Below are 12,177 nucleotides of genomic sequence, written 5' to 3' on the forward strand. Positions count from 1 at the left end.
TTCAGGGTGCAGGAGGGTGCTCTGGGCTGGGGCAGGGGGTTGGGGTGCAGGAGGGGGTGAGTGCTCCAGCTGGGCGTGCGGGGAGCTCACTCAGTGGGTTGGTGTTTATGGGGTGTCACTGCAGAGTTTCTTTCTTGCAGTCCAATAGCCCTAGCTTGTGGGCTTCCTGTTCATAGGGCGGGTGAAATCCCAGCCGTCACAAACCAAGTCTAATGCCTCTTCGCCCCAATTTAAAATCCGTTAGCGAGATTCTGGCATGGCCGCATGCTCTGATTAGAACAGGGGCATCTTGGAGTGAAGTGAGCAGCTTGCTAAGAAAGCCAGATGGGCTCTGCCTGGAATAACCGAGGAAAATGAAATATGAGAGAGTGAGAGAGAGTTAAAATAACATTAGGAAAACCGGGAGTGAGTCTAACACAGTCACCTCCAGCCTTGGCCCATTAAGCCTTGATAACATTGGAGACTCTCAGAATAGGCTGTGGGGTCCCACCATGTAATGCACCAATTCCGGGCCTGATCCTGCCAGCTGCTGAGCCCCTCCTGGGAGCTGCTGTGGGTCTTCAGCTTCCTATGAAGCTGCCAGGAGTCGGAACTGCTTAGGAAGGCTCTTTGCATGTGTAAGGGAATGTCGTTGGTCTTTAGTGGCCATCCCGTGGAAAGTCTATGAGGCCTATATGGCCATAGCTAGCTAAGGGAGCTCTCCCTTGGCTCGCAGGTTGAGAGTGTTTGAAGCTGAAGGCTCAAGGTTCTAGTCCTAGCTCCCCAATAACAGATCTCACCTCACCCATCTTGTCTGTCTAGTATCTTGGGACTTACACAGCTACAACACCACTGCACACAGATCGTCATTGTGTCTTACCTGCAGGAATGGATCTGTACCTCGCTGAGAGGCTCAGCCCTGGCAGATCCTCAGCTGTGACTGTGTTTTCTGGCTTTGGGAGACAGTGAACATACAGGAGGGTTTGGTGGAGGAGGTTTGAATAATAAGAAAAGCTGTGACAGCTTCCACTAGCGAAGCCTTCAGACCTCCTAGGAGTGGGCAGTATTAGGCAAGGGGTTTGGGCTAGGGGCTGGGAAATCAGCTGTAAGGGATATAAAAGGCTGGAGTTGAAATGGATTCTCTACTGGGGCCTTTTCTCACAGGTGCCATGTTTAAACCTTTGCCCAGTTTCCTGGCTGCGACCATGTCTGTTTGGAACCAGGAAACAAAGGCGCTTCTACGCGAGGAATCCTAGGCCAATCCCATCCCGGGGGGTAACTCCAGTGATGTCAGTGAAGTTACAGCTGGGTTGAATTTGGCCCATTGAGACTAGAGAGCCAGAAATGAGTATCAGCTGGGAATACACTGCCAACCTAAGGGGAGCAGGACAGCAAAGATTGGTTACCTATTGTCATCATAATACCAGCACTTCCTGCTTTATTTGATTGGATTGTAACTACTCTGCACTAAGAGGAGCCCAGCCAGTCCCTGGGTGTCCTGATCAGTCTTTTACAAGCCCTAATGCTGAGCTGGAAGAACAGACTGTCTGGGGGATAGCAGCTTGGCTGACCGGACAGCTAAAGAGCAGGTAATGTTTCAGAAAAGCAGGACCTCGAACAAATGGGAAACAATTTGGTCTAGCTTTTTAGAAAACTTTGCTTAATCCCTTAGGGCTGGAAACTGAGATGTCGTTCTCCTTTCTCCTCCCCGTCCCCCTCCCTTCCCTAGCTGGCACAGCGGGCGGTGAGTTAGAATTCAGGTGCCACTTACACTCAGGCTGATAACCGGCCCACTCTGCAGTGAGGACACAGCCTAAACAACTTGAGTGCTGATAGTCCTCCAGTGCCTTCCCACAGTTCCCCCGTGTGCCCAGAAGGACAGACAAGATTTCTCACAGTTCACTGGGAGAGATTCAGAGCGGCTCAGCGTAATGCAGTGGTAAGCACCATGGGATGTGTCCCCTCAACGCTAGCCACACACACAGGGAAACGCAGCACAGAGGACACAGTCGCACAAGGCAGAGTTTTGCAACATGGCTGCTCACACTCAGCCTGTCTAACCGAAGCAGTGAGACCCGGGTGCTGATCACCTGGGCTAACTCTGCAGTGAAGAGATTTTAACTGAATGAAATGTGCCAATGACTAATACAATCAGTGTAGTGACCCTTGTGCTATTTATTTTCATATTAAATTCCATTTATTTTACTCTCAGTTTTCAACGGACCACAGATTTCTGGCGGCCCCTGGATAACTGCCTTGTAAAAGCTGTCCGGGGTTAAAGCTGGAGGTTTTGGCAGCCGTGTAGGGGAGAGTTGAGACATTTGGCCATTGTGAAGAAGTGGGAGGGATTTGGGGTAATCACATCCACTGGATGTTTCCGCTAAAACAAGCAACAGTGAAATAGTTAATGGTGTTGACGTTTCAGTTGTTGGTAGGTTTCACAGTTAACAACCTATTGTTATGAACAAAGAGGTTCACACCTCTCTTTGAGCTATTGTTTGAGGCTGTGTGCAGACCAGGAGCACATCATGGCATTTGTGCACTCTTGTTTAGTGGATGGAAGGTTTCCTTCACAACCAAAACGGTTAGAAGCCTTTTATTTATAAGTGAAAGCTGGGAATCTGCAGGAGTTTCTCTGCTGTGGACTCGCAGAGCAGCCAGGCAGCCTGGACGGAGCACCAACGCTCTCCCATGCTGTGACATTACCCAGCATACCATCTGGACTATTTAACAGCTATGTCATCTTAATTCTCTGCCCTTGGGCTATGTCTACACTACACAGCTTTTAATAACATGGCTGTGCCATGCTGCTAAAAGGCACACAGTGTAGCTGCCGTTTGTCGTCAGGAGACAGCTCTCCTGCCAACAAAAAACTTCCACCCCCAACGAGCGGCGTTAGCATTGATGGCATGAAAGTGCTCCCGCCAACAGTGCAGGAGGCACCGGTGGGGGAGGAGCGGGAGCAGGAAGAGGCGGGGGAGGGGCAGAACAGGGCAGGAAGGGGTGGCGGGGCCTGGGGTAGAGCAGGAGTCAAGCACACCCCAGGAACTGGGGAAGTCGGTGCCTCTGTTACAAGCTCATAGAAAGTCAGTCATTTCATCAAAAGAAATTGTTATCCCAAATGGAGATTCCCCACACACTTTCATCCAAGCACACTGGTTAAGATAAAACAATAAGATATCTTTAACTACAGAAAGATAGATTTTAAGTGATTACAAGTAACGACACATAGAAGTTAGGATTCAATGTCTTTCAAGCATTGTAGCTGCCATGAGTAGAGATTGTGAGGGAGAGACAGGTGAGATGGAGGCCACTGTCTCTCATTTTTATACCCCTCTCCCCTCTTTGAGGACAACCCCCCTGCTGTCTCTTGTGGACGTGAGGTCTGAACCGTCCCTGTGATGGCTGCTTAAGCAGGTGATAATTTTTTAACACCTGACTGGGTGTTGGTCTGTCCTTTATCTCTGAAAATTAGTTTAGGCCTACTTTTCTTAACCTTGGAGCATGTTATAACAATGTTATACACTATCATCTTGTAACTTTACATAAAATACTGATTCACCTATTTTATCTGGACAATAATGTTCAGCCGATTACAAGTTTTCAAATGATACCTCACAAGGCATACTTTGTACAAAATTTATCATAGGCTTGTAAAAGTGGTGAACATAATAGCAGAGACTGTCACAAATGCACTCCCATGCAAATCCAGTCACGGCCCAGAAGTACAGCCAATCAGTCTAGTTGTGTTATATGAGCTGAGTGACTGACAGGGCTGCCAATCAAATACTTTTCACTCCTCTAAATTTTCAAATAAAAGCAGGCACTGCTGGAAGTAATGCTGCATGAATTGCCTCCCCCTGCAGGGGATGCTGTGGAATACATGGCAAACCACAGATAGGGTCCTTCTCTCAGTCTCAGTGTGAGCTAACATTGACTTCAGTGAGCTTACTCTTCATTGACCCCAGAATCAGGCTCCATGGCAGCAAACAGGATTCTCTCTAGACTTGCTTTTCTGCCCTGCCCAGCACAGATGGGCCAGGGGGAGCAGCAGGCAGCGTCCAGCCCCACCCCTCGGCTGGTGCTAGGCTAGTCATTTAATTATTTGCAATTGTGTATTAATGAAACCAAACTCCGGCAAGCCAGACTCTGTGGTGCAAGGGTCACAGTGCCAGGTGTTCCTGTGACATCATTAGATTTACTGCCTTGTGTTTATGGTGCGCAGGGATCTGCAAGTGATTGTTTATGGCCCCGAGGATGAGGGAAGTGTGACTGTTGTTTCCCATTTCATGGTGTTTGAGACACAGCAGGTTTTCAGAAGTGACCTGTTTGGGGTACATTAGGTTTCGGGAGCCTGGTCTCAGCCAGCTTGGGCCTGATTCCCAGAGGTGCTGAGCAGCTGCAGCTCCCATTGGCTTCAGCACTTCTGAAAATCCAACCCAGAGGATCTGAGCTTAGGTCCCCAGAACTAGAGACCACATTGGGAATGTTTTAGTCTAAGCAACTTGACCATGACAGCACATCAGTGGCAGAGCCAGGGAAAGAACCACAGAGTCCTCAGTTCTGGTCTATACAGAGAGCTTCTGATTTCATGTTTTAACTAATCAAAGATCCCTGGTACATCCCCGGTCACAGAGTCACCGGGCGATGCTCTGGAACTACTCCATATGAAGCCAGTCAGGACTCTGGGGGAGCCTCCTCTCTCTGAGCAGACTGTCTCCAGGGCAAGAAGCTTACACAACTTCGACCTTCCTGGGTCTGACTTCAGAACATTCAGCATCCCCTTCCTCCCTGTGTGCTTCCTGCAGGGAGTCCACCCGGTGGTGCTCCTAGGGAAGCCAGAGGGCCCTGCACCCCAACTCCGCAGTCAAACGTGACTCTCAGCCAGCCAGTAAAACAGAAGGTTTATTATTCAACAGGAACACAGTGTAGAACAGAGCTTGTTAGCACAGAAATCAGTGACTTTCAGCCAAGTCCATCTTGGGGAGTCCTGGGCCAGATGCCTGGACTCCCCCTCTTCCAGTCCCCCACAGCAGACTGCCAGCTTCCATTGACCTGACCTCAGACACCCCCCTTGCTCCTCCTCCTTGTCCTTGTCTCTTCTCCCTTCTGGGGCAAAAAGTCACCTGGGTCTCAGGTTACGAAGGGCACTGGTCATAGCATACGTGCAGGCAGCCTCACCTGCCCCAGAGGCCTCAGCCAAAGTCACACACCCCTATTCCCACCACCGAGGTATTGGTGCGGCACACAGGGAAACTGAGGCACATACAGTATTCATGCAAAACAGTAAAACTCACATAGGCTCAACAGGAAGACTCACATACAACATAACAAGGGAATATCCCCACTTCGTCACTCCCTCCCCAAAATAAACAGCGTTTCTCCAGTAAACATTAGAAAAACACTGGAGGGAGTGACTCAGTTTGTGCTGACTTCACCCCTTTCCCAGAGCAGTTTGTTTATGCAGGCGATGCCTCTGCTCCTTGGCTCATATCAAAGGGCTTGGCTACACAGAGCAGTGATCAGGCTACGGGGGTGTGGTTTCTAAAGTGCACTGAAGTATTGCACATTTATTGGTCCATGTAGACCCTGCTGGGGTGCTTTAACGTTAGGGTGGTTTGAAACAACATTGTGTTAAAGCTCACGAACACTAAACCAGCGGTTCAGTAACAAGGATACAAAGCTTCAGCTAACATGTACACCATTCTTATACATATAATAATTAAAGTACTTCCTATTTAGACAAGAATTTGGGGAAGTACCTGATAAAAATCTTCTCATACAGGATCAAAGAGAAAGCCCCAGAAAACCCTGATATTCGGACATCTACATAGAACTTTAAAATTACTAAAAATAATCCCTCGAAATGAAATTAATAAACCCTGAAAACCAGAAGCTCTTTGTGTGTATTACACTGCGGCGGAAGTTAGGGCAGGTGAGAGCTGAGGGGTTCCTGGCCCCCACGGCCATGCCTCATGTACTAGACAACTTTGTCCCTCTCATACAGACTCCATGCACTCCAGTGCATTTCACTAGCTCTATTTTTACCACACCCTCAAATATCCTCATTAGAGGGATTTTCTCAAGAAACACTTCCTTGTGACCCTGGAAGCCTGGTGAAGCAGAGGCTGCACTAAGCCTACAGGAAATCAACCCTGCTTACAAAGCCCAGAAATGAACCCGCTGCCTTGTAGGAGTGGAAGCCCACTTGGCTGGCCCCAATCCCAGGGGCTCCAGCAGCCACCCAGTGCATTGGCTTTGCTGCAGGCTGTATTTATTCAGATTTATGCAACACAATTAGCTCTCATTAAGCAGCCCCTGTCTCCTTGACCTGTTCTGGATTAGACTGCAAACTGTGGGGATCCACCAGGCGCTTTCTTAGTCCAGGGATTAACCTCCGCAAAGGAAGTGCAGCACCTGGGAGCTGGGAGTGTTTGTGTGTCAGGGACAGGGCATGCTGCACAGGGAGAGCGGACAGAGGGGATGGTGACGCTGCAGCCACAGGTGTCGTGGCAGCATGTCTCGACCTACCCAAGTTGGCTCTGAACTAGCTCAGCTAACAAGAGTGGTGAACCCGCGGCAACATGGGCAGCATCCCAGACTGCCGGTGCTGCTGTGGCTTCCCTGCTGTTGTTACTTGAGCCAGCAAATGAAAAGAGTTGCTTGTATAAGTCTTGTGCTTGACCCACAGCCTGAAGGAGGCAACGGTCCTGCTCTATTGACATGGTGATTAAAGAAGAATCTTCTGCCCCCAGGGACTGAGCTTTATTAGCTCTGCTTATAGAGTGAGCAGGCTTTGTGTGTCATCCGAATAATATACCCCACCAGGCACCAAGACAATAAGGGAATTTACTTGGAAGCAACTGATGAACAGGCATTCTGGGGATACACTAGTTGGGAAAGCCCAGGGCTTTGCGAGCACACAGCACAGGCCCTATGGGCGAGGTTTGGATCTCTAATTCTAGTATAAAGAAAGGAGTACTTGTGGCACCTTAGAGACTAACCAATTTATTTGAGCATAAGCTTTCGTGAGCTACAGCTCACTTCATCGGATGATCCAATGAAGTGAGCTGTAGCTCATGAAAGCTTATGCTCAAATAAATTGGTTAGTCTCTAAGGTGCCACAAGTACTCCTTTTCTGTTTGCGAACACAGACTAACACGGCTGCTACTCTGAAACCTGTCTAATTCAGGTATGACTCCACATTACCCAGTGACTGGGCAGGGACTGGACTTTCCATTCTACAGGAAATTCTGATATTTCAGAATTTGTTTTCATTACAGATTGGAGCAAAAAGCAAAAACTTTGAAAGTTCCTGTGGAACAAAAATTCTGAAATCTTTTTATTTGGAACCATCCAAACATTTAGGTTCAATCAAGTTAAAACATTGCTGTTTTAGTGTTGAAACATAATATAATCTATTTAAATTAATATTTACTATACTATGAATCAAAATGTCTTGAAATGAGAGTCAAAAGAAAATGCTGTTTTTACCTTATCGAAATGAAACATTTTGACATCAATTCAGTTTTTCCTATTGAAAATTTTGTTGAAATTAGACACATTCCTACAAAATGTTTCCATTCTGATGAAACTGCTTTTCCAATGCAAAACTATTCTGTCAAGAAAATTTTGACCAGCTCTGCGCAGTGCGATTTCCCCACCAGACAGTATGAGAACAATAGGAGCACTCAGTTTGAAAAGACAGCACATTTTAAACAGACAAACAAGAAATCAAGGTAGTACACAAACTGGTGGAACTCCCTGCTGCAGAGGGAGGAAGACAACAGCAGGGACCCGATGATTGTCTGACCCTCTGTGCTAAGATTATGAGAGGTGAGGGTGACTTCCTGCTTCAAGGTACCAGCTGTTGCCTTCCAGGGGTCAGGAAAGGAACTAACCTTCCATTTGCTACTTTCACTTGACTGGGATGTGGGCAGTCATGCCTCATAGCTGGAGCAGGAGTCAGTAGCCAGGAGTCAGAGGCCAGAACCAAAATCAGAACTGGGTTACATGGAAAAAGGCGAGGCAAGGCAAGGCAGTGCTGGAACGAGGAGGCACAGAAGCTATCTCAGGGAAGCTGGGGGGCAAATGCTTTGAGTAACCACTGAACTACTGCTGGTGCTGACTTTAAGAGCTGGTCTGCTGACTTTTCCAACTAGTCAGGGGGTGTAACTAATTAGGCAGCCTACTACAGGCCAGCCATGCTTGTTAGGTTGCTTGGAGACTGACTCTCCTGCAAGCCCTGCTTCCTGACAGCTGCCCTGTATAATTGGTCAAGTCCACTACTAAGGGTTTTCAGCTTCCACCACACCTCCAGGCATTGGTCGCTGCTGGAGGCAAGGTCCAGACTGGATGGCCCTGGGCCATGGACCAATGTACTGTCTGTTGGCAAAGATCTCTCAAGTACAGATTAGGCTCCAAATATGACTAACCTTGAAACTATTCTCATCTGTTGGGAAATGACTTCTTTAGTCAAGTTGTTAAACAGAAATAAAATCTTTTCCACCCATCAGTGTAGAAATTTAAAGGAAACAAAACAAGCACAGTTTATGTAGGACCTATGCAAACATATTGTTTTGGCTCCCCCTGCTGGTTTGTTTAGCAACAGTCAGCTAGCCAACATTAAGCCTGGGTCTCCCTTGTCCTGCACCTGGTGTCATGGCTGACCGCTGTGCTGGGGGGGTGAGCCTGTTGCCAGTGCTGAGCGGAGGCAATTGGCGATGCAAGGCAGTAAACAGAAAATCCAGGAATGAATGATCACATTTCTGCTGCTTCACTTCCCCTTTAATATGCTTCAGCATCTTTGGAAAGGAAAAGTAGCCCCCCCCTCCTGCCCTGCTGCCCTGAGACAGCGCACAGGCCCTTGCTGTGATTCACCGAAGGGTTTCATGGCCAGAAGGTACAAAATAGCCCCCAGCAGAGGAGCCAGAGGCACTTGCCAAAGTGCAGGTGAATCCAGACGACCTTTCAGCTCATTTATCAAAGCTCCTGCTGTCATCCCTTGCAGTCTGCGAGACAGCAATCGATCGCCGGGAGAGGCCAGGCGGCAGGAGCCAGAGCAGGGTCTGGGCCAGTCCTGCTCCTCCCAAATGGTGTGGAGCCAATCTTGCGTCGGATGGAGGAGAAGCACTAACTAAAGCCAAGAGCAGTGCGGCAGGTTCCCCAGCCACAGCTCTGCAGCACGTCTGCACTCCTGGGCCCTCACCAGCTCCCCCTCCGTCCTGACGCTAGGGTTGCCGACTTCCTAATTCCAAAAAACCGAACACCCTTGCCCCGCCCACTGCCCCACCCCTTCCCTGAGGCCTCGCCCCTGTCCTGCCCCTTCCCGAGGCCCCGTACCCCGCTCACTCCATCCCGCCTCCCTCCGTCGCTTGCTCTCCCCCACCCATGCTCACGTGCTCATTGGCCCAAGCAGGCGTATTTATTGTTTTGACAGATGTATTATGCTCAGTTCAGGTTTTATTTGTTACAGGATGCTAGAGCTGGCAGCAAAATAGTCAAAAAGGGTAATTTTTAAAAAAATGAAATTTCACCAAGGTTTTCATGATTCTTTCCCTCCCCTCTTCCCATTTTTCATAACCAGCTCCATATTTTTTTGTTCACTAAAGTTATTGTAATTTTATGTGTGGAATTAGGACCACACCTTATCACAGCTGCAATGGGTCAATTAAAGGCCCACTCCTGAAGCCCAAATACAAATCCATAGAGCACAACCACAGAAATGCACCTGTCCAGATACCTATATAATTAAATCTGTAGAAACTGACTCCCACACCTACATGCGAATACACGCGTGTATTCATGTGTACACATCTATCGTGCACTAACACATATACGTCCACATTATTTATTATTACAATTGTTGTTTAGTGCCTAGAGACCCCAACTAAGATCAGGGCTCCAGGGTGGTCGGTGCTGGACATACACATAAAAAGAGAGAGTCTGCAACAAAGAGTTTATAATGTAGCTAGACAAAGGTGGAGAGAAATGTATGATACATCGGCTCTTATGCAATTACTAGTCAAAAACATTCACTTTTTAAGAAATAATGCATTTCTCTTAGAGTTCCCTTCTCTTTTAAAAACTTGTTATGAAATGAATACACACATTTTATGTCATCAATTTTTTGGTGCACGAGCCAGCAAAAGAAATAGAAGTCAAAGCGTTAGGCTGCAAATTTTATTCACACAGGTATACACACATGCGGCAATACACACACCTCCCTACACAAAGACACACAGTCTCTTACACACATACAATGCCTGCATGCACACACTTGCCCACGCAGAAACACTTTTTTATACACTTTTCCAGGGGCTGCCTGTTTTTTTATATTTGTTTTGTTTGGCTTTGCTTAGTTTTAGGCAGTTTGACTCTGCAACATACTGGAAAAAAAAAAGGGGTGGTACTCTCTCAAGCTCCACCCACAACCCAGGCTCTACCAACATCTCAAGCTCTGCTAACTTGTCGCTCCAGAATGGGACGCCGCTCAGTAGATTGCACGGATTGCCATAATACTAGGTTCATCTCTCCCCTTCTTTGTATGCTTTGATCAGCAGCGAAACATTTAAATTTGCATAATTAGGCTTCACAGTCACTGCCCCGCTGAGATGAATGGAGGAAGTTCACACTTTCGTTGGAGGTATTGGTTCAGGCTGTCTGCAAACTCAGGCAAGCACCACTGAATTGCATTATACAAAGTTCCAATTCTGCAGAATTTATGTGCAGCTGGAAGCAAACAGAGACTTAATATTTGTAATGAAGGTTTAAACTGCAGAGCACAAGCTGTCTGCTCCCAGAGGAAAGCACTGGCTCACCGAGACACTGCAAACCAGCCCGGTCCAACTCTGGCCTGCCCCAGCCAGCCAACATGTATCAGAACAAGCATGGTGAAAGCCAACTTTGAACCTCTTTTTAACAGGTTCTCAAACACCCCTCCCTTTAAACAGGGAACTGGGCCTTTCCTAGCTATATCTGCATCTGCAGGTAGGGACAGAGAATGGAATGAGAGGCAGCCTAGGAGATTCTTGCAAGATAAGTTTGAGTCCTGGCTGGTGCCCCTCAAGCTGTGACACCAGCCCGATTTTTTATTTATTTATTTATTTATTTATTTTACTGAAAGGCTTCCCTGGGCACAGAGCAGCCTCCAGGCAACTGAACCAGCCCAAGAAAGGCCGACAAAGGTGGAGTGTGCATTGTACCCTGGATTAGCCGTCCATTGCTTTAACCACCAACCACCTTGCCACACAAAAGGGGCCATTTGGCTACTAAGCAGGGACTCTGTGTGGCCGTGCAGTGGGGAGGGTGGGGGGACACATCTGTGTGCAAAGCCAAGTGCGTGAGGACCAGATTGAGACCTCGCAGCCGCCAGGCCCTGCTCCTGGACGGTTGCTATGGAAACACACTGGGGGTTTCCTAGGGCCCCAAGATCTGTGCTGAACTCTCCATTGTGCTGTCACGCCGGGAGGTTTGAGCGTCAGGGCGATTGGACCTGGCTGGGCGACTCCTAGGACAGGATTATACAGGCCAATGGCACAGGAGGAGCCTCTTTCCTGGGCTGGCATTTGTTGATTGTGGCTGGGTTTATTGTCTAGGCCATAAAACAGATACTTCCCCAAGGTCGTGCAGTGGTTTAGTGCAAGGTAAAACCTAGGCTTTGTCTACACTGGCACTTTTGTCACTCCACCTTTTGTCACTCAGGAATGTGAACCCCCCCCCCCCCGAATGACAAAAGTTTTAGCGACGAAAAGCGCAGTATGTTCAGCACTTCATTGGCGAGAGCCGTTAGAGGTGGTTTAATTTTGCCGCAGGGAGAGAGCGGCCAAACAGCGCTCCTTACAATGGCGCGGCTGCAGCAACGCCCTTGTAAGGTGCGCAGTGTAGACATAGCCTAAGGAACTTAAAGAGCCACTGTGGAGCCCAGCCGGTGACCAGAGCAATACACCAGCTGCTAGTGTAAAGAGAGCTGGCACCTGGCAGGCAAGCACCAATGTGAACAGCGGGCACACACATGCACTTAGATGCACATCAGCGCACCTCCATACACTCACACACAAGCACCATGGACACATGTGTACTGCACATACATGCACACGCACATATGTAAGCAATATGCCCCTGGGCACGCATACACTGTGCCCTCTCCAGTTTGACTGTGCACACTGGCACAGTTCTGCTTTCATAGACTCATAGGGC

At 48.3% G+C, this 12,177-nt stretch overlaps 1 protein-coding gene across 1 annotated transcript in view; it reads left to right on the forward strand.

The window, feature by feature from the left end:
- Positions 1-12,177, forward strand: part of LOC141974760 (uncharacterized) — a 41,226-nt gene that overhangs the window by 25,439 nt on the left and 3,610 nt on the right. The gene's annotated exons all lie outside the window — the stretch shown is intronic.

This window comes from Natator depressus, chromosome 19 (assembly GCF_965152275.1).
Source record: "Natator depressus isolate rNatDep1 chromosome 19, rNatDep2.hap1, whole genome shotgun sequence".
NCBI lineage: Eukaryota > Metazoa > Chordata > Testudines > Cheloniidae > Natator > Natator depressus.